Below are 8,956 nucleotides of genomic sequence, written 5' to 3' on the forward strand. Positions count from 1 at the left end.
AGAAGATCTGACAGCCTGGGCAACCGCAAAGAACATCATCCCAGCAACCCAAACTGGATTTCGCAGTGGTCAGGGCACTACGACTAACATCATGGCGCTAACCCTCCTGGCAGACGCGGCAAAAGCCACCAAGACTTCTCTGTGTCTGTGCTTCATCGATTAAAGCGCCGCATTCGATCACGTAAACCGTCACAAACTCTGGCAGAAACTGAGCGCCTGGGGAATCCCAGTCCCACTCCTACAGCAGTTAATACTGCTATACAGCAACACCTGGGTCAGGATAAAACTGGGACCGGGGCGCACCTTTCAAGAGAAATTGGGACCAGCAAAGGATTGAAACAAGGTTGCGTCCTAGCCCCAATGTTGTTCAACCTCTTCCTTGCAGATCTCCCTGGAGAGCTAGAAGCAGTTAAATCTCATGGACCACGGCTGGGCAACACCACACTGTCAAATCTTCTTTATGCAGACGATTTAGTTCTCATTAGCCGGTCCCCAATAGGCCTTCAACATTTGCTGGACAAAACCAACATGTTTTCCAAAAATAACTCACTGACAATTAACTTAAACAAAACAAAAACCATGACAATCAATCACCACAGAAAACGGAATTTTACATGGCTACTGAATGGACAGAAGTTAGAACTATGTATAAGGCACCCAAAGCACAGTTAGCTATCAATGGTATGACCTCACAGCAATTCAATCTCCAACGTGGGACAAGGCAGGGATGCCCTCTATCACCGGCACTGTTCCTCCTGGCACTTGAGCCCCTAATTAAAGATGTAATAACAGACAGGAAGATAGCAGGAATCACAATCAATAATGTGACAGCGAAAATTGCAGCGTATGCAGACAACATACTCATAATCAGAGAAGACCCAGAAATCTCTATAAAGGCCCTAATGGACACCATAGCGAGAAGTGTGGCTCACTGGTTAGAGGAGGCAGACCTGGAAGCAGAGGTCAGCCCGGGACCAGGGTTCAATTCCCGGCTCGGCGGGGTCTTGAGTCCTAAAATGTCCATGGACTCGACAATTCTCGCTCCGGTGCCTACTCGATTCACGGGTTCACACTCTGCGACTCTGGGCAACAGCTTGCTTAATCTCCACAACGGCCCCTCGCGGCGGGATACCTGGCTTTCACCTTGCGGATACCCTGCCGGGGTTATCTCACAGGGGAATACAAGGACGGGTTCCCTAAGCAAGCGCTTAGAAACCGCTTGGTGATTTGCGCTATATAAATTCCTGTACATTTACATTTACATTTACTCGGCGCTCTCAGGATACAAACTGAATAAGTTGGAGTATATGCTACTCAATGTACACACACATAAGGAGGTAATAGGAGATTCAGGACTAGCCTGGCAACCCGGATTCATCTAATACCTGGAGATCCATTTCCGGAAGAGCCTAAAGGTCACTCTCGAACACAACGAGAAACTAACCCTAACGAAGATCAAAGTACTACTAGAAAACTGATCTCCCATATATCACATGGTGGGGGAGAATAGACACCGTAAAAATGATGGTCACCCCGGTGGTCAACTACCTGGCCAGCATGTTACCACTTGCTCTATCGGACGAGTTCCACCGCAAGATAGAACAAATGATAAACATCTTCTTATGGTGGGGCAAATAAAACAAGAATAAGCCTACTAAAACTAGAGAAGAAACTAGGGGGGCTAAAAATGGCAGACTTTAGGACATTCCAGACAGCCTTTATAGCCAGACAGGGTATGTACTGGATACTTAACAACCAGACGTACACGCCGACATGGCTCAACCTTGAGAGGGCCATGCTAAATTATACGGACCCAATAACTCTCCTCACGGCAAGCATTCGGGCACCACCGAACAGCCCCATGCTCAAAAACACTAGAATAGCGCTACTCAAGGTAGACCGGAAACTCGAGCACAGTAATAAAAGTTCAAACTGGGAATCATTATGGTGTAACCCCAAGATAAAATATAGAGGAAAACCCCTGGACATAGACCACTGGAAAAGACTAGGACTCTCGGTCCCTGCCCAACTGGAAGACGGGGATAACCCCCACACCTTCAATACTCTAAAAGCAAAACACAACCTTCCGGACATAGAACTTCATAACTTTCTCAAAATTAAAACAGCCCTAACAAAATCTAAGATAACAAGTCACAAACCGGAGAGGAGCCAAGATGGCGACCGCGATGGCCGCTTAGGCTCCCGGCTCCGTAACCCTCCTAATCCTGCTGCAAAATCCTGCCGACCATCCTGTACCTGCGCGCTGCCCCCGTGTAGCGGAATTGGAATGGTGCCGACTCGTGTAACCCCGAAGATTTTACTGCACTGAGTGCGCTGTAACGTCGCCCTGAAGTTTGCTGCCTGCATCAGCGGGGCTGCGAGTACGAGTGCGGCCGGCCATCGGTTCGATGACATCGGCCACAAAACGGAGGAGGAGCCGGCCCGTCGGAGCGGAGGGGAGGTTTGCTCTGATATCGCAGCTCACTATTCGGGGGTTTTTGGCACCGGAGTGACATGTACTACTACTTCTGCTGTGGGCACAAGTGGTGTGTTATTTTGCCGGAGCACGGAGGGGCGTCGGTCTGACGGTCGCGGGTATATCCTGATCAGGCTTTGACCCCCTCTCACGCGGATGGATTGACTTGCTGGTTCTGCCCTTAATCTTTGGGGGGTCTGTCTCTGGGGGCCCGGGAGACGGACCGGGAGCCGAGAGCAAGGTATGGTGCCTCCCGTCGACCCCTCGGTGAGCCGGACCCGCTCCTCCAAGGCGCCCGAACTCAGTTCTGCAGATGAGCCGGACGGCCATGTTCTTTGTGCGGACTCTCCATCTCCTGTCCGGGAAGCCGCTTGCGTGCTGATGCATACGGAGCGGCCCGGAGTTCAGCTTACGCTTGGAGTAATACTTGCAGCACTCGATGGTCTCTGTCTTTTCTTGGCCCGGAGGACACTTATCCTGGGGAGTAAACTAGATGCCGCTGCTCTCGGATGGGGACATTTACAAACGGCTGTTCCTGAAACTGGTGGTATTGCCAGAGTACTGGAGACCACTGAACCCAGTCTTATTGAGATCGACCCTGAGATGCGTGGGATACATGATTCTCGGGAGGGTGTCTCTGATCATGCCCAGGTACTGGCTATGCCGACTGTGTCAGAGTGTGGGACACTGCGACGGATGAGAGGTCAATCGAGCCATGTGTCGAGGCTGATGGCTTCTGTGCAAAAACCGTGGGGGATCATCCGGGCGGTACGCTCGCCCTCTTTTGAGTTGGTGCGTCAGGACTTGAAGCGACTCCGAGAATTTTTGTCGGCATGGCTGGGACCTGGAGACAGTGGACTCGCATGTGTACATTTGTTTTGGGCTTGCTTCTGTGTGCATTTCGACATTCGTCTCCGGTTTGTTGACTCTTCTACGATGGCGGCGGTTCGGGTGCCGTACTACTGTGTGCCTGATCGCGCGGGTCAAGGCTGTGGACGATTTCTGTTTTGAGACATTGATTTGAGCGGACATTGATTTGAGCGGTAAATGTGTGGGTTCCACCTTGAATATTACTACCGGGAGGCGTTGTGGGCGTATATTGGACCCCCCGATCTTAGTTCTTTAGTGTAACGGGGTCGGGTGGGATGGTCCTTTTCTGATTGCTGCTCCCCTACTTCCGGCTGTCTCTTGATTTGTTAAAACTTGCTACTTACTAAGGTAGGGGGCGTCAGCCTTTCGTGGGGGGATGGGAGTCCGGGAGCCCGTATTGATTTGTAATTTTCTCCTCCTCCAACTTTTTCCCCTTCCTTGGGGTGTAGTTTAGGGGGCGACAGGCACACTGCTAATGGGGTTAGTCGTAGCCATCTGCAGGGGTGTAGGGTGGGGGGAAGTGGCTGGGTTTTTTATGTTTCCTTTGTTATTTTCTATGACCATTCTATCTCCCTTTTCCCTTCTTCACAAGAGATGTGGCGTATTCTCCTGTTTTGTCTCCCCGTATCTGGGTGTCATGTGTTTGCTTCGTATATCCTGTGACTGTGGTCGGTACTGTCTAATTGTTTTTGCTTCTGCTATATGATGGTGTTGATTTCTCAGTTGATTCGTACTGTGCAGCGCTTCTTCACTTCTATTGCTGGTCCGCAACTGTGTTGTATTTCGTTTGCTGACACCCTATATGTATATTTCTCCTCTTGTGACTTACTAATAAAAATATATATAAAAAAAAAACAAGTCACAAACCCTTGATTATCCAATACATGGAGAACTTAAACAAAGTGGGCCACATGGTCTCCCACCTCTACAGACTTCTACGACCCAAATCCTCAAAACTGAACCACAAAGCTAGCACAACTTCCCTCCACACTCACTGAACAGGAAAGGCACACCCTATGGACATCACCATCGAAAAATATGATATCCCCGACCCTAGCGCAGACAAAATTCTGGCTATTGCACAAGATATATTGGACTCCAGCACGATTAGCAAAGATGGGGCTGAGAGAGAATGACCGCTGTTGGAACTGTGGTATAGAGAAAGGGGACATGGCACACCTTATCTTCCAGTGTACTAAAGTTTAAAAAATTTGGAAAAGAGTACTAGCTTTCATTAATAAGGAACTAGGATGCTCACTCAAAGAGGAGATAGCCACGATCACCACGGCAATTATAACAGCAAATATAAAATCAAAACATGACAGATACCTCATTGATTTCCTACAAACAGTAGCAACAAAAATGGTACTCTCAAATTGGAAGGACACAGCCAAAGCCACATTCAAGGGTTGGATGAACTGGGTGACCTACCTTAGAGGGGCTGACATGCAAGTGCTAAGAAACACGCCCTGGAAGAACCCCATCAGAGAGATGTGGACAAACCTAGATAGATCCCTAGACCACTACGAACCCCCATGAATCAAGGGGAAAAAAATCAACGCATTAGAGGGTACCTCACGCATTACCTAATCCTTTGATGACCACCACACTCCATTTGTTTAGTGTTATATGTTACAACAGATATGAGCAAGGAAGCAAATGTAATGTAATGTATAACTGTGTACTGACCCTCCAGCAGCCACCTAACGGAGGCTGGGGGCCTTATATAAAAAAGAAATAACCTGCGAAATCTATATGTTTTGTGTATATGTGTATATGTGTAAAAAAAAAAACAATAAAAATATTTTTTTTTTAAAAAGGAATAGAAATTGAAAATCTTTTATTTTTAAGAGCATTTACACGGATCATATATTTGTTTACATGATATAGTTAGGGTAGAATCACTCAAGGGGGCAGATTCACAAGCCCCTTGCCCCTCTTTTAAGTCGCGTTGCAGCACTTTTGTGACACAGCGGCGGTGCAAAAGAGGCTGCAGAGTATTTACAACGTGACGCATCTGGGAGATGCATCACGTTGTAAAGCCCTGCACCAGAAGTAGGCGTTCAGGCGCAGGGGCGGGTATTCCAGCGCAGGAACGCCTCCTGAAAGTGGCTAAGTGAAATCTACAAGATTTTACTCAGTCACTTTTAAGCCCATGCTGCGTCAAAATCCTGCGCCTGCTTGAAGCAGGCGTAAGGATTGACGCAGCATTTAAAAAATAGGGCACCCCGAGCATTGTTGGAGCTGCGTTGCGCTTACGACGCAACTCCAGCAATGCGCCGCCTTTACGGCACAGATGCATCACGCAGCTGTCTGTTTTTACCCCATGGTGCGCTGCATTGGTGATGGAGCCGTGACGCACAATAACTGGTGCATCCCTGCTGCTGATATGCAGGGATGTACAACCAAAAGAACCAGCTTTTATGTTACAGAACAGTTTCAAAATCAATGTCCAATATTATCGATAGCGGTCTTTTGCTGCGGCGACAGTTCTATGCTTACACAGATGCATTATGCAGTCCTGCCAAGTTAAGCGCTTCAGGCGTGACTCTAACGGATTCCAGTGCCGTGTTCCGCATTGCCGCACTGAAATGCATTGTCACGCATTTTGCGCTGAAACTGGCTAAGCCATATCGCAGGGTGCTAGCGTGCAGCACGCGCTGCCTGGTGCCTCTGACCTGTGGATGTGCAGGCTGCTCTGCAGAGCAGTCAACTCTCCTCCCCGCAGACTTGCCAGTACTCCAGGAGACAGAGAGAGTAATAGACATCATGCTGCTCTCATAGAATATTGCTTGTGCTAAAACGTCGCAAATTTAAATATGGGCCGCCGGCGGGCAGACTGCTGCCTCTGAACGTTTTCTGGGACCCGCGGCGCGCTGACTGCAATGAGCCATGTCTGACAGACTCACCACCTGCAAACAAGACCCCGTGGGGCCTGCTCAAGTCGTGCCTTTTTTTTTTTAAAGTCCTCAATTTCTTTATTCCTGACATCACTAGCACAATTTACATGGCAATATACCTGATGTAATGAAAAAATAAAAGACAAACTACAACAGAAAAAAAAAAATAAGACCTCAGGAATGTACATCTAAATCAACACTACATTGTATTCAACAGCTGCACTTTTGTTTTAGCGAACTGTGGCTATGAGTCCTGAACAAGAAGGTTCTCCTGTTTAAGCTGCAGTAACTTTTTTGCCTAGGATCATCGCTCCTCCTGTGGTAGATTACAGTTCCTCATAATGCACATGGACGACTATCTCAAAGTAACCTGCAGCTTTCCTGACAACTCCTTGCTCTCCTGCTAAGAACTGTAGCATTATGGCATCTTATTAAAATCTTCTGCCACCATATCCGCCGCTTCCATCACCAGTTCCACCACCTGCTCCGTAGCCACCACCTTCACCACAAACATCACCATAGGGACTGCTGCCAGAACTTCGTCCACCACCAAATCCGCTTCCACCCTTCATCGGCCCATAGTTGGATTGCTGTTGGCCACCATAATTTCCTAAATCGTTGTAGCCACCACTGCCCCCATAGCCATCGCCTCCACCAAAACCAAAGTTTCCTCCTTCGTTGTAGTTATCGTATCCTCCGCTACCACCACCACCATATCCTCCACCACTTGGCTCCCATAACCACCAGGACTACCACCATAACCGCCGCTTCTTCCACCACCATAGCCAGAGCCGCCTCCATAGTTTCCACCGTCCCCGCCATAGCCGTTGTATCCATCTCCGCCACCGTACCCACGGCTTCCACCTCCACCACCGAAGCCTACTGGGCTGCTGAAGTTTCCTCCTCCACGACCACCGAAGTTGCCGCCGCCAACCCACCACCATTGCCGAAGCTGCTTTCTCGCCCACCACCAAAACTGCTTGAACCACCACGACCTCTTTGAGAACCAGCCGTCTGCATTTCTTGTTTGGAAAGTGCCTTCTTAACTTCACAGTTATGCCCATTGATTGTATGGTATTTCTGAACAACAATTTTGTCGACTGTATCATGGTCATTGAATGTTACAAATGCGCAGCCTCTTTTCTTCCCGCTCTGGCGATCTTCCATTACTTCAATTTTTTCGATCTTTCCGTACTCTTCGAAGTAGTCTCTTAAATGATATTGGGCCATTTTACCGAGGTGAAGTATCGCCGCTTTTTCGGCGAATTGTGCCGAGAAAGCGGCGATACTTCTAGCGCCCTATTAACATGGGCATGCTAACGTCTGCCTCAAGCCCACTTTGCATGTCAGCGAGAAACATCGCTAATGACATGCAAAGTGGGCGTTCCCACGTCCAACCACATGTAAAATGTGGTTGGAGGTGGTAACACCCTATTACCAAGGCAGGCGTTGCGAGGAGACCTGCGGTAAACTCGTTTATCGCAGGTCTCCCAACACCTGCTCTGATCAGGTGTTGTTAGGCATTGATTACATGGGGGTGTGGATCATAAAGCTGAATCCTCCCCCCCCATATTATCAAGGCACAGATTAGCGCGTGACAACAACGCTTGTTTTCACGCGCTAATGTTCCCTATCGCCGGATTTAATATCGCCTACGTGTTGCGCGTTGATAATGACGCGCTAACACAGCGAATAAATCCGGCGATAGCCGGCGATAGGGAAATGTGCGATGTGCGTTTTTTAACGCACATCTTGGCAATATGGCCCATTCTTCTGTATCTTCCTTAATCCCCCCAACAAAGATTGTTTTGACCGTCCAGTGTGCACCAGGCCTTGCAGGGTCTTCGCGTGACAATGCTCGCTCGATGCGTCCATCAGCCTTGTGTGGCCGAGCTGCCATTGCAGCGTACTCTCTTCCACGCAGGAGTAAGTCACAAATCCAAATCCCCTGGAACGTTTTGTTCGTGGGTCCCTCATTACCGCGCAATCGGGGAGTTTGCCCCTTTGTTCGAAATGTTCCTTGAAGCTGAACTGGCTCTGTGCGGCCGCGCCTGGCGCCCATGACCGTCCGTCCTGTGTGACACTCAGAGAGCAGGGAGTGAGGCTCGAGGCGCGGCCGGGACGAGGTCAGTCACACTCACGGGGGCACTGTAACTACTAGTGAAGTGACTGAGTCACGTCTGCAGTCACTAGTGTCAGCATCGTGTCTACTGCGTTTTACCCGCCATTGAAGCTCACGTAACATGTCTTACAATGATCCTGTTTGTACTCTGGATGAGGCTTCGTTACAATTTGCTAAACAAATGTATTCACAACTTGTATTCATAACAAGCTCTTTAGTACTATCAATCAGATCTCTATTCAGTAGAGACGTTTCATAAATTCTTTGCAAAATATGTTATCAGCGCCACACAAAGTGCAACTGAACCCAGGGTAAATACAGTGCATGCAATGTTCTACACCTATATTTTTAACAGCATACAATTAGGGCGGTCTCACACTAAATCCTTCAGTATAACCAAAAGAACCAGCTCCTATATTACCAAACGGTTTCAAAGTCAATGTCCAATAATTATCGATAATGATCTTTCGCTGCGGCGACAGTTCTATGCTTACACAGATGCATTATGGGTATGCAGGATTTGCCATCTCTTCTATACCAGGGCCTCATTGGAGATTTCCTTCAGACTAAAGTCTGCAATTCCACTGA

The 8,956-nt window shown here is 48.4% G+C and overlaps 1 pseudogene; it reads right to left on the reverse strand.

Annotated features, from left to right (window-relative positions):
- Positions 1–6,303: 6,303 nt before the first annotated feature.
- Positions 6,304–8,262, reverse strand: LOC144771484 (uncharacterized; annotated as a pseudogene).
- Between the last annotated feature and the right edge of the window lie 694 nt (positions 8,263–8,956).

Source organism: Lissotriton helveticus, chromosome 8 (assembly GCF_964261635.1).
Source record: "Lissotriton helveticus chromosome 8, aLisHel1.1, whole genome shotgun sequence".
NCBI lineage: Eukaryota > Metazoa > Chordata > Amphibia > Caudata > Salamandridae > Lissotriton > Lissotriton helveticus.